Source organism: Dermacentor variabilis, chromosome 4 (assembly GCF_050947875.1).
Source record: "Dermacentor variabilis isolate Ectoservices chromosome 4, ASM5094787v1, whole genome shotgun sequence".
NCBI lineage: Eukaryota > Metazoa > Arthropoda > Arachnida > Ixodida > Ixodidae > Dermacentor > Dermacentor variabilis.
Window position 1 is genome coordinate 160,061,561 of NC_134571.1, and position 21,613 is coordinate 160,083,173.

Here is a 21,613-nt window from a genome sequence, read left to right on the forward strand (position 1 = left end):
GGTGGCTTAACTCTTAAATAAATTTTGGGGCGAATTCGTCGATGCATCTCATATATAATCGAAAAATAAAAGTAAAAACAACTGCATCTGCTCTGAAAAAGCGAAATGTCGGCCGCTGTGTGCGACGTTCTTGAAAAGCCTTTACTTTTGCTACACCATTCGTCGCTGCTGGCGCGTAACCGAGGAGCTGCAGCAGCTCGAATCTGATTCGCTGCACGCTGGTTCACAAGAATGAAGCGGTGCGCTTACACGCGGGTCCTCATATTGCGCTGCGCGTAAGGTGGAATGGTGAAAAAACTGCGGAGGTTTTCATGCAAAACAATGATATCGTTTACGCTTCAGCGGGTGCGCGAGTGCCGTAAACTCACTGCACAAGTGCGTACAATAGTGGTGATGCCCACAGGGGCGCCTGCGTCAGCAGGCGTTTGGTCTGTTGCGACACCACACCCCCAAGTACATGAGTGTCGAAAATTCCCGCATTTAGCCGTGCGTGGCTTAGCCGTGTCCGAGGAAAAGCGGATGCTTGGTGTTGAGCGAATGCCGGGTGCTTGGACCTTTATGGAGTTTGGAGCTTTGCGGAGCTCAGTGGAGGCAACGCACCTCTTTCGCCTTCGCTTCACCTAGACGGTACCCCTAGACCGACCCATCCGAGGTAAGTCGGCAGTCGCCTTTTCCGGTTCCCCTCTCCAACATTTTCCCATCTCTCTTAATTTTATATCTTTCCTTTCTACAACTCTCTTCTCCTTGGTTCCGAATTTCCAGGTTGCTAGGGTTAACTTTGCGTATCATGTCGAATTTCGGGTATCTATATTAGGTTATAGCGGGGCGATGCATAGCTGGCATCTGCAGGTTATCTTCACATCTTTTAGCATCACCTCATTCGGCTGCGTGGTGAGCTGCTACCATTGCTGCCGAACAAAGCTAGACTGCTATGGCAAATTCTCACGCCCTTCCTTATCTTCCTCAGAACAGGGAGCGCACCGATGCAACGTTCGACTTCCTAAGCCTCAGCAAGGACCCATTACCCTAATTGCATCTCATCTCAGCGAGCGCCTTGAACCACCAGCGAAATAAATATCATCTTTCCTTGTGACAAAGTGTCTAACGGAGATCCTTGTACCTGATTGCAAAGTGACAAAAATAGTGAGCAGTGGCTTGCTCTTGGAACTGCGCCATGAAAACCAACATGACAAACTCAGTAGCCTCCTGACATTCGGTGGTGTTCCATTACCGATTCCGCAGCACAAATCAATGAATAATGTCAGTGCAGTAGCCTCACACGACGACTTCATCAACCTTAGTTAAACGGAACTGCTTCAGGGCTGGAAAAAGCATAATGTTATTGATGTCCAGACAATTAAGATGCGTCGTGATAACAAAAAAATACTGACAAAGTACCTCATCCTTACTTTCAGAACAAGCATGCTATCACAGTACGTACAAACCGGCTACATGAAAGTTCGCGTCAGAGCATACATACCGAATCCACGGAGCTTCTCTAACTGCCAGGGGTACTGCAATGGATCTCAGAGCTGTCGCGGACGGCTCACCTGTGCAAAACGCGGCAACCATGATCACCCTGCAGATAGCTGTGACAAGACACCCCATTGTCTGAATTGCCATAGTGGACACCCTTCGTACTCTCGGTCTTACCTTGCATGAAAAAAGGAAACAGAATCAATAACACTCAAAGTCAAAGAAAGCATCTCGTTCAAGGGAGCACAAAAGCGCTTCTCAATTGTGCAACGCACTACTTACGCCGATGTGGCACAGACGGGGGCAGTGTCACAACGGCCTACAGCGGCTGCTCGGACCTTAAACTTCAGGCTGCCGGGTCCACCTCCTGCATCCAAGGCGGACGCACAGTTGCCGCTTTGCCATCATCAAAGGGCCAGCAGCCTAGTGGCTCGGTGGTCCTAAGGGTCGCTCCTCGCGGGGGAGGCCTAAAAGTCGTATCCATTCGTGCCCAGCCCACTTATCTAGGGCCTCCCTCTAGGTAATGGACACAACTCCAGCCACCTCGACACCTATAGTGTCGAAGGACTAGCACAGTTTTATTGAGAATGCCGTGAAAGAAAAAGCGGGGTAAGAGGCCGAGGGAAGAAAAACTACACTTAAGTGTGGTAACCCTAGTATACGAAGTCAGCTTCAATTAAATTACAATGGCGATGCAGATACTCCAGTGGAAAGCTAGATGTCTCCTACGTAATCTGGATGGCATTAGTGAACCAATAGAGAAATTTATTCTTAAAGTAATCTGTATTCCCGAAACAAACTTTAAAAGAGTAAAATCAAATTTCTTAAACCAATATTTATATTCCATAAATACCGCGATGACGGCATATTCCCATCAGGTGGCGCTGCAGTCATCGCAGTAAGCAGTATAGCTAGCTGGAAGTTGACACCTCAAACTCTACTTGAGGCAGTGGCCGTTCGTGCTTCGATACTGTAGAAAATAGTAGCAACTTGCTTGATATACATGCCTCTTAACTTTAGACTCATCGGATTAGCGTTCGGATCGATAGTAGACCAGCCCCGTAGCCATTTATTTTGCTCGGTGATTTTAACGCACATAACTTGCTTTGGGGAGACTTGCGGTGTGACGTGAGGGGCCACATGATAGAGTAGTTCCTCGTGAGCTCGTTATATGCCTACTGAATAAAAAACAGCCCACATTTTATAGCATTACCCACAGTACTTACTGCCAGATAGACCAAGCTGCCTGCTGTGCCTGTCCTTTGCTGCAAGCAGGCAACAACCCATCGATCACTACTTACGGTCATCGATGGCTGTCTCTCTCAACTTAGACAAAAAATAATAGAACATTTTGCTAAATTTTCATACTTGCCGAAGTAAAATTTGAAATCTTCGAGGCCAATTTCCTGCGTCATGTTTGTCTTTTGGCAGACGCGCGCAAACGATATTTATCTGATCCTGTGTCACAAGCAACAGTTCACGGCAAACCCTCAAGACACCCTCTGTTAAGCCCTACCTTGGACGAGCCAGCCGGATCATCACGCTTTGTGGCAATACTGAAGGACTTTATAGAACTTATGCACCAAGCTAAAGCGTACACTGCGGCTCGACATAACGTGGTCCATAATGGGTCTTGGGTCTATGACTGGTCCTTCCGTGCATCAAAGGCCACACCACATTTCCCTTGTTTAGCTCTGTTGGACTGGCCAAACATCCAATCACATGCTGGACCTTCGCATAATCCGGCCGTCGTCAATCGCTTGAGCGTCTCTGCTTAACATGGTACAAAAAGCGGCATCAGATGACTGGCGGCCATGCTGACATTACTGAGCACTGAATCGAAAAACTGAAGCAGACCGTTATCCTGTGTCACACATTCATGATATTGCAACAACCTAGCACAATGCCACAATTTTTTTCCAAGGCGGACCTTGTGAATGCCTACCAACAGATAGCAGTGGCCCCAGAGGATGTCCCGAACACCACGACAGCAACAACTTTCGGCCTATTTGAATTCCTTCGAATGCCATTCGGACTTCGCAACTGCGGACAGACGTTTCAGCAGTTTACGGACGGTTTTGTAAACGATCTAGATTTTTGGCACGTTCACCTGGGTGATCTTATCGCTGTCGCCACTCCATCTGACAACGGGGAACACTTGCGAACCATTTTCGACTTTTTTCTGCACATGTCATTGTCGTCAATGCCGCAAAATTCCAGCTGGGTGTTTCCAAGCTGACCTTCATGGACCATACTATATCGAGTGCGGGAATTCGCTCCCACCCGAGAAAGGTCAAAGCTGCGCGAGAATTCCCGAAACCTAACAATAAGAGGCAGCTCCGCCGGTTCCTTAGACTGGTGAACCTCTATGGCCGTTTTGTACCTCAGTGCGCAGCTATCCTTCACCCTCTAATTGGCTACTAGCAACTACGGAGAGCACAGTGGGAACCCTCGCTTGGACTGACGAAGCATGCAGTGCTTTCCATCGAGTCAAGGAGGCTTTGGCAAACGCTGCTTTGCTCGTGTATATACAGCCAGACATACCACAGTACATCATGGTTGATGCCTCAGACACATCCATCGGTGCAGTGCTACAGCAGCACCGATCGATGTATGGATGCAAGGGAGTCTGGCGCCCGAAATTTTTCTTCTTGAGAAAGCTGGCCCCTTCACAAGAGCGTTAGAAGAGTTTCGGCCGAGAGCTACTTGCAATCTATGCCGCTATCCGGCCTTTTCGTGATTATCTGGAAGGCGCAGATTTCTTTGCTTACGGACCCCAAATCTCTCACATACGCCCTGTGTCTCTCTACATCGGACAGAGGAATGCACACTGCCCGTGAGCTACGTCAGATGTCACATATCGTAGTTCACTACAGACATCCGGCACGTGAGCGGCCGGATGTGCATAGTCCTAGACGCCCTGTCACGCAAACCTGTCAACGCCGTTAGCCTTTCCGAGGGAACTGATTTGACTCAGCTGGTTTTAGCTATGCAAACAGATGAAGAACTGAGTCCGTTGCTGACAAGAGTAACCGCACTGTAGTTGCGATGGCTATCTGTGCCCGGCTCAAAAGATTGAGTGTGCTGCGGCGTATCAGCGGACAACCCTAGTCCTTTCGTTCCCTTGGCCTTCATCGTACCATCTTCCAATCGCTGCACAAGGTGGCACGTGCGGGAGTTGGGGCCAGACAAGAGCTAGTGACGGCGAGATATGTCTGGCTATGCATAAATAGAGACGTGTGGAAGTGGATGCGACAGTGCATCGCCTGCCAGCGCTCCAAAGTCAACCGCCATACCGTGACGTCACTGGCGCGGTTTCCAGCGCCAGATGCGCGATTTGAGCATGGACACTGGGACATTGTCGGACCGCTACCGCTTTGTAATGGTGAGTCGTATTTACTCGCCTGCGTGGACAGATTCACACGCTGGGTTGAACTTGGGTCTAACGCGGACGGCACCGCTGACACAATCGCCCATGCTTTTCTGTACCACTGGGTGGCTCGCTTCGGCGCGCCGTCCACAGTTACGACTGACCACTGCCGGTAGTTTGAATCTGCTTTTTTCGCCGGCATAACACGGCTTATCGACGCCTCTCACATCAGAACTACTGCCTAACATCCTCAGAGCAACGGCGCAGTGGAGCTCTTTCACCGCCATTTGAAAGCAGCTTTGATGGCTACGGAAGGCTACAGTTGGACAGAAGCGCCACCGCTCGTCCTTGGTATTCGCGCAACGCTGAAAGTCGACATTTGCTGCACCGCCGCCGAGCTGGTTTATGGAACCCTACTGTGACGGCCTGGCGAATTTTTCATACGCTGTGAAGGGTGAAAGACCAGTTGCTACTGGCGACTACGCCAGCTGCTTTCGGGACATCATGGACAAGCTTCGTGCTGCACCACCTCGTCAGCCGGCACCGCTACCCATCCACTTACACTCTGAACTTTTGTTTAGCTCCCATGTGTTCGTAAGGCGTCACGCAGTGCGGCGACTTCTCAAACCACCGACGGACCATTGAAAGCGCCCCATCACGCAAAGGAGCAATTTACTATGGACGTTCCTGGTACATGCGAGGCGCGTGAAACCTGTCCGTATACGCATAATTCTGACCCGGCATGTGTCGCGGCTGTGGCGACTCTTGGCAGAGCGATAAAAGAAACCACTGCGACTTCTTCCCGAACAACAGTGCGGCGCATACGCATTGGAAGGCGAATCACTTCAACCATTCGACTGGATCTGTAACCTTCGGGCAGCTCACTGGAAAGGGAATGGTAGAGTGAATGCCATCCGCGCACCACTATAACTAGCGCGCGTTTATATGGCTAGTTTATAGTGTCAACCCGTGACTCCATGTCATGCACGTGACAGGCAAGTCTGCTGGCGCACTGCCCCCACCTCCCCCATCTCGTGAGGTAATAAAAAGCTAGTCTGTGTTTGGAACTCACCGCTTACGGTCTATTGCTCTTCGGTCGCGCTAGCAAAGCTATTGTGGTACATTTCTTGAAAGAAGAAAAAGATCCTACCTTAGTTGCAAGTTACCGGCCCAAAGCACTAACAAGCTGCCTCTGAAACGTATTTGAAAATATGGTTATTTGTCAGCTATTACATCTCCGTAAATAAAACAAATTACATCAGCCTTATCAATGTGGTATTAGAGATGGCCGTTCTACAACCGACCACCTCGTACGCTTGACGCATGCATTCATGACGTTTTCGATCAGAAACAATTAGTTCTGTCCGTGTTCCTTAACATCCAAAAAGCATACGACACAACTTGGTGGTACGGAATCTTGAGAGACTTCTCGGAGATGGGCGACCGTGGTAAAATCCTTTATATAATCGAAAGTCACCTATCAAACCTTACATTTCGTGTTACAGTTGGCCACGCCCGATCCAGGCCATTTGTTCAGGGAACTTGTGTACAACAGGGTGGCGTACTCAGTTGCACTCTTTCTATAGTAAAAATTATTTCTCTACGTGCATACATTCCACGAGATAAGTTTTATTTTACTTACGTTGATGACGTGTATATATGCTTCAAGTCCTGTAACCTCGCAGTCTGTGAACGACAGATCGTACTTGGCCTGATTAAAACGTAAACATGAGCCTTTGAGAAAGAAATTGGGCTAAATGCCCTTAAAAGCTCCTGCCTGCTATTCTCAAGAAAGGGAAGAGTACTCCCGGATATTTATATAGAGCTACATGAACAGCTATTGTCTGTGCACATCGAACATAAATTTTCAGGCATCATTTTTTACATTAAGCTGTGTTTCCCACATAAAATACCTAAACAAAATATGCGTAGAGGCAAACATTTTGTCTAAGCTTAACGCCCATATGAAATGCTTACTTTGATTTACTACTTCTTTTTTACCTTTTCATAGTGTTAGTGTACAAAAAAGTTAATGTCCATGCTCGCATTTATCTTTGTAACGGCTCCTTGTAACTTCCATTGCAGAAGTGACTGACAGAGGAAGAATTACCGTCGCTGCGATCATTTTAACGAAGCTATTGTGCTGTCGTGGCGGTGCCGTATCAAAGGTGCTCAGTGTCGTGACATTTCTCGATCCACCATGTGGCAAGCTTTGTCCTCCGGTGTTATGAATAATCCTTGTTGGCTCTTCCTAAAAGAGAAGGATCACACGTCATGCAATACATGCAGTGAAAATCACACAACAATAGTAGCACAAAACAAGCAATATTTACTCATGCCACTGTGGTATCTCACGGCTCCCGGAAGTAGCGTCTGAAATTCTTCTCAGACGAAAGTACAGCGCTGTGGGCCGCAATTAGTTGCGCCAACTTAAGGAGTAGCGTAGAAGCTCGAGGATCAGTTGTTCGGGTTCAATAGAGGCCGCCATTTCGACTGCGCCCTACGGCATGTATTGGATGCAGATTCGACAAATATATGACTACGTCTTCAAAAATAAGAGCAATTGCGTTTGCTTTTCTTAAACTATGGCAGCTTTTGCATTGTAAGCTTATAAAGCAAGTTCGCTTTACGCAGCATGGAACTGTGCTTTTATGAAATGTTGTTTCACAAAACAAGTTTGTTACACATCCCCGGAAAAAGAGAATAGAATACGAAAGAAACATCCAGCCAATTGAGGCAGCTTTTGATTGGACTATTCAAAGAACGATGTGCCTATGCGCCCACTATTTACCAAAGCGCTGACGTCACGTAATAAAGCATTGGCATGAAAATAGGTATTCCTGCAAAAACGCACCTCTGGTAGCGCTGCAACCTCCTCTCCGCTTTACTCCATGCGTCTTTCAGCTATTTATAATAATTCTGCACGAGGCATAGAAGGATCATCTCCAGATTTACACTGATGGCTCGACAACTGCGGATAGATGTACAAGAGCTGTGATCTTTCCGAAAAAAGCCATGACCATTCAGCTTCAAACAACTCACCGCACAACGTCAACTGCTGCCGAGCTTGCTGCACATTGCAGCGCACTTCGCATGATCCTTGAAGGCCTACCTCGAAGATGGAGCATATTCACCAACTCGAAGGCAGCCCTGTATTGTTTGCTATCCGCTTTACGTCGTGGACCACAAGACCAACTTGTGCTAGAAGTAAGGCAGTTATATTACTAGCTAGCAGAGAAAGTACATGAAATCATTTTTCAATGGCTCCCACGCCACTGCGGCATCAATGGCAACGAAAACGCCGATCAAGCTGCTAGGAGGGCTCACGAAGATGCCCTGAAGGAACCCATCCCCCTACCAAGAACTGACACAGCAGCAAAGCTTCCCATACTAGAGCGTGATGCTACACAGTTCATGTGGAACACGCCTGCTTTCCGATATACTCTACTCGACCAGCTGGACCCATCCCTCGGGCTAAGCATTCCATCTGGACTATACCGAATCGAGACACCTGTTCTCTGCGGACGATGACTAGGAGTGTCTTTCAAGAATGCATTTGCTTGCTGCATCGGAATGACTGACAGTGCTACCTGTGATAGTTGTGGCAGCCAGGAAACAATCGAAGACATCTTCTGTCATTGTCCTCGCTGCAGCTCCCAGAGACAGTCACTCGTGATGGCGTTGGCACACCTCGATGACCGGTCGTGTTCCGAGCAGACAATCTGAGTGCCAGTTGATGCGACCTTCACACCAGACGGCAGTGAAGGCGCTACAGAGGCGTCACCGGTCAAGCGACCTGCTTGATTGACTGTGACACTCCTGCGTTCCTTTGTGTGTGTGTGTTTCCAATCGTTTTCCCCTCTCTCACTCCTTTCATATGCGTGCATTTTTCAAGACCGCTCTGTCTCCCCTTACCCCTTTCCCAGTGCAGGGTAGCAAACTGGATATCTACCTTCTGGTTAACCTCCCTGCCTTTCTAATCTCTTTTATCTATCTCTCCCACATCACTCCGCTGCGCTATGGCGCGACCTGTTCCGACAGTGCTGGGGATGAGCCCCGCACCGACGCGGCTTAAGAAGATTGCCCCCGCGATCCACCACGGCTGCCATGAACTCGTCGGACGAACTGTATTGGGCGGGGTCGACGAACGCGACCGATCGTGGATCGCCGCCGACGGATCCGAGAAGTGCGGCCTCTCTGGCCCGGCGTCTGCCTACCATGTTTGCGGGTACACGTTGCGCTGGAACGGCGAGACCGTGACGGCCTGCCACGTCCCCGCGTCGAGCGCGCACCGCCTTTCCCTGACGACAGTGGGACTGCAGTCCAGCGCCTCCAGGATCCACCTACCCGCAAGCTAGGAAGAGAGCCTGACAACATTAGCTGTCTGGTGTGCCTCGACAACCTCATCGAGGGTGTTGTCGACCCCCAGCTGCATGTGCTTCTCCGTGCTGGCGACTATGGTGATGCCGAGCACATTTTTTATGCTCTTGCGCATCATCGCTTCGTGCTTTGCCCTTTCGAGTACGTGCCAGTGATGCCCGGCGCCCACGTATGTTATGTTACTGATTAGGAAGGCGTGGTACAATCTAAGAAAGTTGCCCTCCCCCAGCCCTCCGCGACTGTTGCAGACCCTAGTCAGGAGCCTGACCATGCTGTCTGTTTTGGTGGCGATACGAGTGATCATTCGTCCGTTACAACCGTTTGCCACGATCAGCATACAGAGTATGGAGGTTACCTCCACCCTGGGAATGACATGCCCGATTGCCATGTGACTTGAGATTTCGACCTTCCCGAGAGGGACCTGCCGTTTGAGAATGCGCCCCCTCCTTGTCGGTCGATACAAAAGGAGTTTGGACTTGGATGGGGAGAGCCGGAGCCCCGTGCCTGCCAAGAATTCCTCCTTGCAGCTCAGAGCCGCCTGTAGCAATTCCTCGACTCTGCCTTTACTGCTGCCGTCGCACCACAACGTGCTGTCATGAGCGTAAAGAATGTGATTAACGCCGTCCACCTCGGAGACACGCGCGGGGAGGCCGTGCATGGTGACGTTGAAGAGGAGCGGCGAGATGACCGTGCCCTGAGGGCTGGAACTCGCCCCCTGCTCGAAGGGATCAGACTTTACCTCGCCACCTTGATAATGGCGTGCCTGCCCCGAAGGAACGAACTGACGAACCCGTGAAACTTGGACATGAGGCCCATGTCCGAAACCGAATCGAGGACATGCCTGCGCGATATGTTGGCGAATGCCTTTTCAAGTTCCAGCGCTAGGATACCCTTGACGTTTCTGGTGCCCCTATCGATGATGTGATGTGTATTGAGTTTCATGACGTCCTGAGTCGATATGGATGGGCAGAAGCCCACCATGTTGTAGGGGAAGAGTTCGCGTTGCTCAATGTACCTAGGCATCCGGTTGTGAATGGCATGTTCCGCGACCATTCCCACGCACGATGTGAGTGAGATTGGTCGGAGGTTGTTTAGGCTGGGGGTCCGACCTGGCTTAGGAATGAGAACTACCGACGCGAGTTTCCGCACGCGATTGATCTCTTCCGTTATTGTGGCGATGGCCTCTTTGTCCAGATTGCGAAGTAGCCTGTTCGAAATGCCGTCTGGCCCCGGGACTGATCGGCCGTTAAAGTTAAAAAGGGGCTTCCCTGACCTTGGTTTTACACAAAGGCTCGTCCAGGTCCTGCCTCTGGAGGAATCAGTAGCTTTTGTAATCTACGTCGTCCGAGAGGCCCGAGCGTAGGTATCTGTCTGCTAACGGCAGGATAATGTCCTACACCATGGAGCCCTCCCGTTCGGCTTCGTGCAAAATCTTATCTATAGCTAGTCTCTAGTTTGACTTGGAGTCTGGTTCGTCTAGGAGCTGCTTCAGGAGGTTCCATTTGCTTCCCGTGCGCATCTGCCGGTCGAGCGAATTACAAATCTCGCCCCACTGTTGCTTAGCTAGCGTGCGACAATGTTCCTTAATGGTGCGATTGAGCTCAGCTATCCTCTTACGGCGTCTACGATTGAGCCGTTGCCGCTTCCACCTAACCAGGCGAGCAGTCTTGGTCTCAAGGAGATGGGCGAGATGACCGTCCATCCTGTCCACCTTGGGGTCCGTGCGGACCGCCTTGGTGGCGGACTCGACGTCCCTTTTCAGTTGCGACAACCATTCGTTAAGGTCTGTGTGATCCGCTGTTTTTCCCTTACTTATATTGCGAAAGAGGTCCCAATTCGTTACCCTGAATTCGGGGGGAGGCCTGTTCGACACCTCGAAGGAGGTGGCCAGTACGAAGTGATCGCTACCTACGTTCTCATGCAGGATACTACACGAGGTCGGCCCCGCCCCCTTTACGAAAATGAGATCCGGCCTGGTGTCCCTCTTTAAGTGCCAGTTCTGGTGGGGAGGACGGCTTCGTCAATAATACGAGAGCGTGATAGGCGGGCGCTTGCCAGAAGTAGCTCCCCTTAGCGGTCGACGACGGGTAGCCCCACTCGCGGTGCGGGGCGTTGATATCGCCCGCGACCACTAGCAGGGCGCCCACCGCCAGCCCTGCGGCCTTCGCCATAAGGGACGCATAGCGGTGTCTATGGTCCCTGGAGAATGGTGAGAATAAAGATGTTGGCTTTTAGCCAGGCGTTTGGAACGATTTCGATTAGCGAATGCACGACCTTGCTGTGGTCCATGCGCTTGGGGGTACGACAAAATAACATCGCTTGGACACGAGAAAGCAAATGCTTCCTGCCCCCGCCTAAGACAGAATGAGACCTGTAACCTTGCAGCGAAACTGTCTCCCTGAGAGTTTCCTGTAGTAAAAGGACTTATGGTTTACGTTAGCGTGAACGAACAAACTGCTGGAGGACCACCCTTTTTGACATGAACCCTGCGCAGTTCCACTACCAGAAGAGGAATACGGTATCCTGACCCACCAGGTTTGGAGCTTTTGCTTGATCTTACATATGGGGAACCGCGTCTGAAACCCTCCGCCTCCGAGTGTAGGCCATTTTTAACCGCGCCCGCAGACCCGGGAGTTGGCTGTCCGAGACCAGCCCCAGTTTCGAGGGTGTTGACCCTGCTCGTGAAAGCAGCCACTACTCCTACTAGGTGCGTGACTGAGCCTTGGAGGCTGTGTATTGACTCACTAAATTCCTTCAGTGTTCCTAATCTCGCTTTGGAAATCGACGAAGTCACTTCTCTTCACCGGGGGCTGCGACGGCCTTCTTTTGGTGAACCGCACCGGCGCCGGCGCATCAGCGGGGAGCTCCGCGGGAGCCGGCGCGGACGAACCCGATTCGCGAAAGGACTGGAACTCGGCCCTGAGCTGTCGCAACACAGCTCTGAGCTGCGGGTTCTCCTGCTCTAAGTGGCTTCGCTCGATCGGCCCAGGTGGTCTCCTGGATCGTGACTCTCGAGCGAGAACACCCCCTGAAGCGGGCGCATCCTCTGGATCGGCTGCCGCGGCCGGCCGGCGTGGCGCAGCGCCCCCTCGAGGACGCCTTGGGCACGCTCGGATCACGTACTTGGCAGCTGGGCGGGCTGGGCGTCACTTGCGGCGCAGGTGTTTTCTCGGCGCGCTTTCGCCGCCCCCTTCTGCGACGGACGACGTGGGGCACTTGGAAGCGTTGCTTGCAGGCTTTGTGCGCCGTGAGGCCCCCCGCAGAGGGCGCACTTGGGCGAGCACTTGTGGCCTTCCTCGGGGGACGCGAGTCCGCATCTCCCTCAAATCGTTTTCTCTGGGGCCGGGCACACGTCGGCGCGATGACCCAGCCTCCCGCAGGCATAGCAAACGTCCGTCTGTCGTCTGTCGAGCCTACAGCAAAGCAAGCTGGCGCCGCACATTACGTAGTTCGGCACTTAATGTCCGTCAAAAAGAAGGTCGAAAAGAACAAAAAAATAACGTCGAAAAGAACGTTGGAGTCCGTCGAAAAGAACGACGATCGCGGTGGTGTCCTTCATGGAATATTGTGAAGCTCAATTCAAGCAATATCGAAACCGAGCACGCCTCACCACTACGACACACCGAAACGTCCTGTGACTAATTTTAAATGATGGCATGTCGAGGCTAGTAATGGTACGGCACGTTGCGGCGCACGTGCTCCAAGCAAAATGGGCCGCATTAGTGTTTGCCGCGATGTTCAGTTTCAAACTTTGTCGCACGTTTCGTTACGGGGCATTTCTATCTGATATGATAGCGGGGCTGCCTTTACTGTGCTCCCGGTGTGCTCCTTTTTCGATACTGCCTGCAATTAGCTTGTAAATTCGTTTATGAATATCTTGAATAGGGTGCAATTTTCAAGGTTATTTTTAATGGGGTTCATTCAAATTTGAGTGGCTGTAAGTTTGCCACTTAGCTACCCTCAAAGCCCTAATAGAATAGTAAATTACAAAGAATTTGTAACTGTCCTGAAACTAGCGCTATTAGCGGGAAAGTATGTCGGCCTCGCCTAGGAAGCTCCTCTGCAGAAATGCCAAGTCTGCTACGCTCAGAGCTTCTTTTTATAAAAAATCTGTGTGCTAAAAAGAAGCACTCTGTATGACCAGCAACAAATGGACAGGAAAGTTGCCAACTGGTAAATTGATTTCTTAAATAAAAAATGCACACACCCGAACAGCGGAAGTAATCTAGATCGTGGTCAGTATCTTTTGAATTTTCGGGCAAATTTGTCCACTAGAACACGAACTTCTTTTTCTCTTTGGACATCACTATCCTACTGTACAGGCTCTACGCTCTGTCAGAGCCTGCTGTGTCCTTTGTTTTCGCGGGTTGTGTGGTGCCCTATATTTCTCGAGTATAGAGTCCTCACTAAGAATATCTGTACAAGTCACCGAAAAATTATATGGCAGGCAAAATTTCAGTTTTGCTGGAATTTGCACTCATGTGAGTAGATTGTATAACTTTTAGTTGACATCGCTGTAGCTTTTTTACGCACAATCTTTCAAATTATAAGCCACTACACAAAGCGTGAATGGAGTAGAGAACAGACACTGGCTCACTAGTACATATAAACAGAAAAGAGGCAGTGCACAAAGACAGGAATTGGCATGAAAAGAGTGACACACGTACTGTTCTGTACGCTGCTACTCTTCTGGCGCATACATTATTTTCATTTCGAAAACAAAGATGATTTCTCTACTTCGAGGCAGTCTACTTCAATCTTTATTGTGAATTCACTGCATATAGTGCAACTTACTCTGTCAGTAAAGCTCTTGTCCCATTTCAGGTATATATGTGGGCACTGTTGGCTTGAGCAAACTTTAGTTCCGCATATGCCATTAAGAGTATGTGTACATCTCAAAAACATTTACAGTAAACTTTCAGCTCTAGGAACGTTGGTTTAACAAATATTTCAGAATAACAAGATTTTAGGAAACCCCACCGAGTTTCCTATGCGTTCTATGCAAAAATTTTTCAGTTAAACAAAATTCTGAACAGCGAATATTTCAGTTGAACCATCTTGAGGCTCCTGGTGTACAGTTACACCAGCCAGAATTAGAAAGAGCTGGCATATGCACGGCCTTTCCCACCTGTGCGGTAAAAACAAGCAAGAGGAACAGCGCGATGAGGTGATCGACCCCACGATGTGGACAGAGGTCTGTGGCCAGCTAGATATTGACGAGAACACTTTGTTTGAAGTTTATATGTCGTGACAGTGAGTTCGTTGCCGGTGCTGAGCTAGTAGATCTGGAAATTATTTCCAGTGTTCATCCCTTAGAAGAGTGTGACGAGGAAGATGCAATGGCAGAGGAAGATTCAAATACTGCAACTCTATTCGAGGCTGTATTATGCCTTGGAAAGTTGCAAGTCTTCCGTATCTCCGCAACAAGCCATGCCGGAGGAATTGCACAAAAACATAGCCTCTCTGTACAGGGGTGTTCATTTCAATTCATTTATTTTCTAAAAGTGGCCAACGACAGCTTTACGCCTTAATAATAGAGTTACTTGTGCTTTATGAGCACCAGTGCAAAAGAAAATTGCAGATTTTTTTTTTAAATGAGATAGGCAGCAACATAACTGTTAAGCACTTCGTATATTTCATATACATATCTCCTTAAATTGCATTTCACACTTTTGATCCGTTGTATACTGTGCCCAACACTGCTCTATGTTCTAGTGAGTAGTCAGTTTAGTGAACATTCAGATAAATGAACTATTTCCTTAGGGAGGGTCACTTGAAGTTCAATTTAGTGAGGGTTTGCTGTATATCGTGAATTGAGGCCTCAGCCGGCTAAAACAGGTAGACATATTTTCATTAGTAAAAGCAGCAACAACAAATGGCGAACTGTCACACAACAAAGCCTAACTTCATAAAGACAGAAAATATTGAATGCATGGTGCATTGTGGCTAGATGAGCATGGCTCAACTCTTGACCACACAAACTACAAACATGAGTGACTGAACACATGGTATAGTCTCGCAAAAAAAGGGCAAATGGTGAAAAACTGATTAAAAACTATAACACAGAAATAAACTTGTATAGTATAAACGAATTCTTAGAAAGTATTGAATTAAGGCAACAAAATATGATGCCAACACGAATGGTATGAAGTGTCGCGATATCTTACTCGAGGAGGCTCACTAGACACCAAGGACGCCATAAATATTATCACAAACACGATTAGCATAATATTTTCGACACCTTGACTAAATAACACGAATATGTGAAATATGACAAATATTCTGAAGTTCTTACGTGCCAAAACCACGATATGATTATGACCCACACAGTAGCCTGGGGACTCCGGAATAATTTTTGTCCATCTGAGGTTCTTTATGTGCACCTAGTGCAAGGTATGCGTTTTTTTAATACACCCCCGGCGAATGTGGCCGCCGTGGCTGGGATGTGATCCCGCGTCCTCGGCCTTAGCAGAACAACAGCAATACCATAGTCTTTCATTCACCTTCATTGTAATTTATTGATATTTTATTTATTTCAATCGGTAAATACAAGTTTTCCCCTATGTTTCCTTGGTGTCTTTGGTTGTTGGGTTGTCATAATATGATTAATAACAATCGGACTCCGCGGCTATCCCCCTTTCTTCTCATTTTCGCATAACGAGGGTCTCGAATCTGTCAGCATTGATGCCTTCAGGTAGCATGTGCGGGTTTATGGACCACTTGCCTTCACCAGAAAGATCGTGTACTCATGATACTTGCGACAGAAAGGATGTTCCACATCCGCCACCAAGGAGTGTTAGAGGTGGCGCTGGCTGACGCTCACAAGGTTGGTTCTAGTTGTAACAGATAAATACGCAAGGAAGTGGATGGGGAAAGCTCGTGGCGGTAGCTCAATTGGTTAGAGCATCGAACGCGTAATGCGAAGTGGTGAGATCGTTCCTCACCTGCGGCAAGTTGTTTTTGTCCACTTTCATTTTCATTAATTTTTCATTTCTCTAATTTAATTCGTAGGTACAAGTGAATTCCCCTATGTTTCTCTTGATGTTTTCGTTGGCTTCTTATGATATGATTAATAAAAATCGGGCCCCTCGGTTAACCCTCTTTCTTCTCGTTGAGACCTCTCAGCTAAGCACTTGAATGTGCATCACACAAATATTTTGCTGCAACTCTGAAATTTAAAGTAAAATAGCAATTTATCTCTGGCGACAGTTCATAGACATACATGGCGGTACGAATAGAAGTTGATGCAACACATAAGTAAGTCACATTTGCTACATTACATTATAAGGACATGCACAGAGAATAATGCTTTTGTCAATGTTACCATAAAGTAGAATGTTGCAAAGCACGTTGAAAAATTTTGGTATCAACATCAAATTTGCTACAGTCACTAACCAGTGCAATTGGTGAACTGCACAAGCCACACAGATCTCGCAACTTGGACTGAGCCTTGTTTCAAAATTATGAGAAGCCCTTCGCGAACACAACTAGCTCCACTTTGGTGTCGGTTACACATTATATTTAGCGTAAGTGAATTTAAAAATATCATGATGCTAACATGGATGGTATATGATTGGGCATATGATCTAACGTGAAGAGAGTCACTAAGCTGCGAAGGAGGCCACAAGTCGAAGAAAAAATTCACATGGACAATGTATTACAGTCACTTTGGCTAATGACACTAATATGTGTTAGAAAAATGAGAAATATCACAAATTGTCAAGTGGTTGCTGTTACTGTCACAAAGTAAACATAAATGTAGCACTTTTACATGACATATACTTCGTTTGGTGTAAAAAGTAAGTAGTAAATTCTCTCTAGCTCGCTGTCGAACTAAAATAAGACATACAAAACACCAAGCAGCGCGGGGTCCATGTATTAGAACAATTGAAATGGCAATGACCCAATCTTTTCAAGCCTTCGTTTCTTTCCTTGAATGAAGACGGGGTACCTCTAAACCCCACAAAAATATATTGCCAAGCCTCAGAACACCGTAAATGATTTAATACAATAGCTTTCATACCGCTAGTCTCAGTTTCATTTCTACAGTGTTGTGACGTCATGGCGTAGTATGTGGTCACGTCAAAGCAGGACATTGTGAAGTTTTGACACACGCTTCACCTCACTCTGCCATCCACTAAGCTGCTGCACTGGTTCTCAAAGCGAGTAAAAGCATACGAAGCGACCAAGCAAGCCAGAGAGAGTGTAAAAAGGTCACAATTTCCTACTCTGATGTGACCCCATGCCGTGTCATCGCGTCACAGTATCCCCCAGGGGAGACACCAAAACTGGCTAGAGAGAAGTTATTATAATAATATTCTAAGAGTATCCTGAGGCTTGTCACAATATTCTATAAAGTTTAGAGATTTAAGTCCTTCCCTTAACGCAAAAAGCCAGTTGAAGATTGCATGTTAGTACCGCTTTAATGTCGATGCAGTAAAACAAAAATACTTGACACTCAAATAGCGACACCTGCTTGAGTTGCTCCTAAAGTCTGTACCGGAGTTCTTTTCTTTGATATGTTTTTAGAGCTTTGTGTAAGAATTTTTCCTTGTGCAAGACAGAAAAGCTTAATGCAAAGTTCTAAAGGCACTTTAGATTTTAAAAGATTCTGTACAAGCCTTATGAGGCTTTTTCAAGTCTTGCTCTGAGACGCTAGGGCACACGCCGTAACCATGAGTTGATATGTGCCTTAACCATAGGTGCCGCTCCATCCGACAGCCAACTCATTGTAGCTGAAATTGAATTCAGTGCAGAACAATACATTACTTCAATTGCGGTACCCGGCAGTTGGAGGCATGTGAACACAGTCAATGAAAATTAATAAACAATAGGTGCAAATGCAATACACAGTTATATATCAGTTTTCATTGACTGGCATTAAACAGCGTCTCCCCAAAAGTATTTTTCAGTATGTTTCTGAATGCGCCTATCAGCAGCAATTCATTCACAAATGTTGGCTTCGGAAGACCTGCGTATGCCCCAACAACAATTGGTGCAAGATAACCAGTCATTAATGGCGCACTAAATTGAACAGGGTTGTGTTTTAGAGCTTTTGGCCAGTTGAATCCAATCCACGCTTACTGCGAGGAGGACGACAGGAGGAAAGCTGTCTCCGTGCCCTAACGCATGCGGCAGGCCAGACACGAATCCAAAGTGGCTATTGTAGTCTGTACTCATGACAACATCTAAAAACTTGTCGCTGCAGATTTTGGCGGAAGCTGTAAAGGCTCACTCACAGTAGGCCAACATGACACTGATTTCGATCTGCCGACTGTCGGCGACAGCGTTTTTTTTTTCTTCGTGTCGGCACCTCTGTCACATTGTACGAACGCCGAGCTCTCCGTCGACCATCGGCAGATTGTCGGCGTCGGTACAGTGTGACAGAGGGGCCGACACGAAGGAAAAAACGCTGTTGCCGACAGTGGGCAGACCGAAATCGTTGTCGTGTCTTCCTAGTGTGAATGAGCCTTAAAGAGGCCGCCCGCGTCGTTCGCATCGTACGTAAGATCCGAGAAGCCCTTTTGCTGTATGAACAATTTTAACTGTTCAGTGAGCAGCCTCCTATTAAAACAACTGTCTACCGGCCAGCACCGTAAGGCGTCTGTGCAACATTGGTCAGTCACTGCACCATGACGTTCTGCATACAGAGTGCGGGATTGCGTTGCGCTCGACTCGAAAATCGGCGTGGCGCAATGTGTCATCGCATTGGCACTGACGCCGCTGCTATCAGTGATATGGCACACTGTTCGCCTTGGGCATAATGCTCGCAGGTGCCGTTGACTTCGTAATCTGCCATTTGATAAGTCTGCGTGGCTTCCGAAGAACCACAACTCATCTGAAATTGCGTTTTCAGCTACCAGCGTTTACTCTGAGGCGCCAGGCCAGCGCAGACAATTATAGAGGTGCCTCAATGTTTTCTCCTCTCTTTCGCCATATTCTCATTAGCCTATCTACAGCGAAATCTACGCGTTGTCGCGTTGTCGAGACTTTCAAACAAAACAAACATGCCACAAGCGAACAGCTCGCCATCGCCCAATCGCTACCTTTCGAGACAACAAATTTAAAAGAAAGAAGACTCACCTTCTTGGCAGAAGCACGCACCGGAACTAAAGTAACTCGGCTACATTTTGGGTTTCTTGAGAGGCGCGAGTAAAAAACAAAACAAACGAATGACCAAGGCCTGGATCTATGGTCACCCTACACAAACACACAAAATGCTGCACGCACAAAATACGCGGGAATGCGAGTGTAAGCCGAAGCAATTTATTGGCCGAAGCCGCAGGCATTACCTCGCTTGTAGCACTTGTAACTTGCGGCAACGCGTGACCCATGCACCGTGCTCACGACGACGCTTCCACATTTGTGGGTTCTATAATCAAATTAATATACCATTAAAAAGTGCACGTTTTATTGATGGGGTAAATTAGTAACTTCGTTAGGTCTACCATCATTATTATTATCGCTGGCTGTAAACAAGCACGAAGGCGCGCGTTAGACATAAAGAAAGGTATATAAAAAATGACAGCACGTTTTGCATTAAGCACAACTTCCTTATTGTAGAAAAGAGAAAGTCGCGCAAGAGTATTTTGTGTCCGCAACGAGATTTTTATTATCCTGCATAAACGTGTTATTCCAGTGTCCGTGGTTTCTCAAATGCGATCTTAAGAGAGGGTTCTGTGTTCATTGGTAGATATATCGTATATGAAATAGACAGCCGATGAATCCTTTTGTCATGATTTAATTATGTTACAGAAAGAAAAATCTCGCTGATGGAGAGACACCAATAAAGTTGGCCCTCGGCGTCCAAACACACTGTTTACCGAGAGAATATGGCCTGAATATGTTATTTTTCTGTAGTCTTTAATGTGTTCGCCTCGATTAGATTTAGTAATATGCATGCATCGTGCGATGTTTATGTGACGGCGTAAATAGTGACAAAGGTGGTATGTAGTGTACATTTACAGCTGGCTCTGCGCTCACTGCCGAGAAATATAGTTTTTTACGGCCTATGCGTAAATATAATCCACGCAAATTGACAAATTGGTTAAAAATGGTTAAACTACTTCCTAAAAAGCACAGCAGACAGACAGAAAAGCCCACGTGGCTTTCTGCAATAAACAATCTGCATCCAGTGTACTGCGCAACACTCCATGGGCATTGTCCTGCGGACATCCTTTTGCAATCCGAAACATGACGTACTAATACGTCCGCGATTGAGTTTGTGCGGACGTGCACAGGATTTTCATTTTCGAACAAAAAATATGGCCCGTACTGTTGGCGCCACTGTCACACTGCACCGACGCCAACAGTGTGCAAACGGATGGCTGACGAGTGTATCAGCGGAACGTCGGCGGGAACGGACTTGCCCGCAGAGAGTCAGGCGATTTTCTTTGCACACTGCAATGACATGACCATGCATGACTGAATATGGCGGCGCCTTCGAGGCGAAAGCCGGTGCTTCGTCCTGCACCGTTTCGAGCTAGCGCTCCCTGCATATACCTGTATTTGCTTTTGATTTGAGTAACGATGCTTCGACAACAAACTATTAGCGGCAACGTGGAGCTCTTTACGACTTCCATTCTCGGTTTTTTCATCCATTAGGCCTATTAAAGGCAGCTATGTAAGCTGGACATAGCCTCTGAAATTATAAGCGCTGTCAGATCTCAGAGGTGATACATTATGAATGCTTGCAAATTTTTTGCTCAACAGAAGGCGCCAAAAGGCTAATTTATGTTAATACTTGCCGCCGCTCGTGGTTTGCGTTCAATATAGCGGAAGTCAACGTTCTTGCGGGAACTAGTGGAAACCATGCAGCTCCGACCTGGAATACTGATGGAATGCTTCAAATATACAAATTTGCGCTTACCATCGGCCTCGCATAACGCAGAGACCAACTGATATATGAGCGGCCGGACTTGGCAAATGATTCTAACTTCTGATTTTGTAAGTTGTCGCTTTCCGTGCCACGTCAGTCGCTTCTTGCCTCCGGATTGTACGAAGAGTGGTTCATTTGATGTTGCTGCGGGCAGAAGTGAACTACGCTGAACTCGAGGGACTAAAATCAGCGTCGTATCAGCCCAACGTGACAGGGCCGTTAGTTCAGGCCCGCAGTTATGGGTATACGTCCACGAACTCCTCGGCTACAGGTATGTTCTTCGCTGACCAAAATCAGCACCGGCTCTGCTGCAAACTGCACGCAAGGGCTGCCGATCATGCATCTCAACTTTGGAAGTATGTTTCAATTAATTCTGAGCACAAATAAGTATATATAGAAGCGCAGCAACTGCGGCAATCTCGTTGTTGGTGCGATGTTTTCTCTCTGCGGCCAATTTCACGAAGACCTGCTGAAAGACAGTGTGCAGACTGGTTTTGTCGCTGTCAGCG